Here is a 2727-nt window from a genome sequence, read left to right as displayed (position 1 = left end):
AAAGCTTAGTGAGTTCCCCAAAATACCACACATAACACATATTAGCCACTCGAGGCTATAACTCTGTGGGTCCGTGGACCCTACTCTGTGAACCCTCTAGTGCTAACTCTGAGAACCTTCCGGTTCCAACTCTATAAACATGCACAACATAAATCACATAGAAATAATGCAGTACAACACATAACATACATATAGCATACAAATACTCTGTCACATAACTCTGATTACCTACTCAAGGTAAAGTATAGTGAGAAGACTCACCTCGCGTATCTCGATAACTCGCAAATCCCGTAAATCACTCGCGCTCGATCCTCCGAGCTATAATCCTCCTATAACACAATATATCTCTAATTAACACTTTCACAGCTAAGGTTGACTACCCCTATCAAGTCAACACTTGTCAACTCTAGTGAACGGTCAACGGTTCCACCTGGCATGAATCGCGGGGCCACCACGACTCAGCGAGTCTATACGTGTTCAATGACTCCCTAAGATCCTCTCTTGACACGTCGAGTACTTCCCTGACTCGACGAGTTTCACCTGGCATGAATCGCGGGGCCACCACGACTCAACTTGCCGAGTCTCAAGAACAACTCGGCGAGTTCCAGCTTGACTCACTCCACCTGTCAACCCTCTCTGACTCTCCCTGACTCACTGAGTCAACCCCTTAACTCGGCAAGACCACTCGCTGAGTGGTTATGGACAATCTTCATGCTACTCGCCGAGTCTGTTCTTCGGACTCGGCGAGTCTATGCCATGCATTAACTCAAACTCACTCCTGAGCTCTGATCCGTTCCAGTAACTCATAGATCCAGTCCTTCCAAGCACATTCATCACGTAAAGTTACAATCTTGGTGTTCATGCAAAGGTCCAAAGGCCTTATTTGATGATATGGTCTCTAGAATGCTATTCTAAGCTCATGGCCTCCATTAACACTCATAAAGCTTGAGGGAAAAGAGTCTCTGGACCTCTTTGGGTCCAGATCTAAAGCATCAACACAAGAAGAGGCCAATTACTCCATGAATCATTCCACAAAGAAGCCCTAACTCTAAGATTTACACCAAGGGCTGAGAAAGGAACGAATGGTTACCTCAAATGAAGTCTCTGGACTCTGGAATCACTGGATTAGCACCTCCTTTGGTCTCCTCTTGGCTTGATCCTCTTCTATATGCAAAATCACCCACAAATAATCAAGGATCTTCCTATTCTCTCTCACAAAATGCTCAAGGACTCTTTTAGGGTTCTCTCTGGGGTTGGTGGCCGCAAATGACGTCCATAAGCCCCTTTAAATTGGTCTCGTACCCTGAAATTTAGGGTTTCATTAAACAGCGTGGACTCGCCGAGTCCGGACGCGAACCATTTCCCAAACCGCGATCATACTCGGCGAGTTTGAGCTCCAACTCGCCGAGTCTCCTCACAAAACACCAAAAATTAGAAGAATAAATAATACCTGGGGATCCGGGCTGTTACAATTCTCCCCCACTAGAACTAGACTTCGCCCTCGAAGTCTCGCTCTACAAATAACTCCGGATGCTGCTCACGCATCTCATGCTCCGGCTCCCAAGTCATCTCGAACCCCTTACGATGCTGCCACTAAACCAAAACCAAGGGTATCTCCTTGTTCCTCAGAACCTTGATTTTTCGATCTCGGATTGCTACAGGTCTCTCAGCATAATTCAGCCTCGCATCCACCTAAATATCCTCTAATGGAAGCACTGCCGACTCATCGGCTATACACTTCCGCAGTTGTGACACATGGAAAGTGTCGTGAATCTGCCCCAACTTTGCTGGCAAATCCAAACGATAGGCTACCCGGCCTACCCTCGCGATTACTCGGAATGGACCAATATATCGGGGCCCCAACTTTCCCCTCTTCCTGAATCGAATCACTCCTTTCCAAGGAGAGACCTTCAGGAGTACGAGGTCGCCGACCTGAAACTCAAGCTCGGACCGGCGTCTGTCTGCATAACTCTTCTGACGACTCTGAGCGGTCAACAACCTCTGTCTAACCTGCTGGATCTGCTTTGTCGTCTGAAGCACGATCTCTGTACTGCCCATCACATGTTGTCCAACCTCTCCCCAACAAATGGGGGTCCGACACCTCCTCCCATACAACAGCTCAAAGGGCGGCATACCAATGCTCGAATGATGGCTGTTGTTGTAGGAAAAATCCGCCAAGGGAAAGTACGTATCCCAACTTCCCCCGAAATCCAATACACATGCCTGGAGCATGTCCTCAAGCGTCTGAATCGTCCGCTCACTCTGCCCGTCCGTCTGGGGATGATATGCAGTACTAAAATGCAGCCTAGTACCCAACTCCTCATGAAACTTCTTCCAGAATTTGGAAGTGAAACGCACATCACGGTCTGAAACAATCAAGATCGGCACCCCATGCCGAGATACCACTTCCTTCACGTACACCTCTGCCAATTTCTCTGCTGAAGAACTCTCGCTGATAGTAAGAAAGTGAGCGCTCTTCTTCAACCTGTCCACAATCACCCAAATTGCATCAACTCCTTTGGCAGTCCTTGGCAATTTGGTGATAAAATCCATGGTGATCTGTTCCCACTTCCATTCGGGAACCTCCAACGGCTGCAACTTACCATGCGTCCTCTAGTGCTCGGCCTTAACCCTACGGCAGGTCAAGCACCTCTCAACAAACCACGCAACATCCCTCTTCATACAGGGCCACCAATACTCCTTTCTCAGGTCCAAATACATCTTAGT

This window comes from Lactuca sativa, chromosome 4 (genome assembly GCF_002870075.4).
Source record: "Lactuca sativa cultivar Salinas chromosome 4, Lsat_Salinas_v11, whole genome shotgun sequence".
Taxonomy (NCBI): Eukaryota; Viridiplantae; Streptophyta; class Magnoliopsida; order Asterales; family Asteraceae; genus Lactuca; species Lactuca sativa.
The sequence above is the reverse complement of the archived record's forward strand: the minus strand, read 5'-3'. Positions refer to the sequence as shown.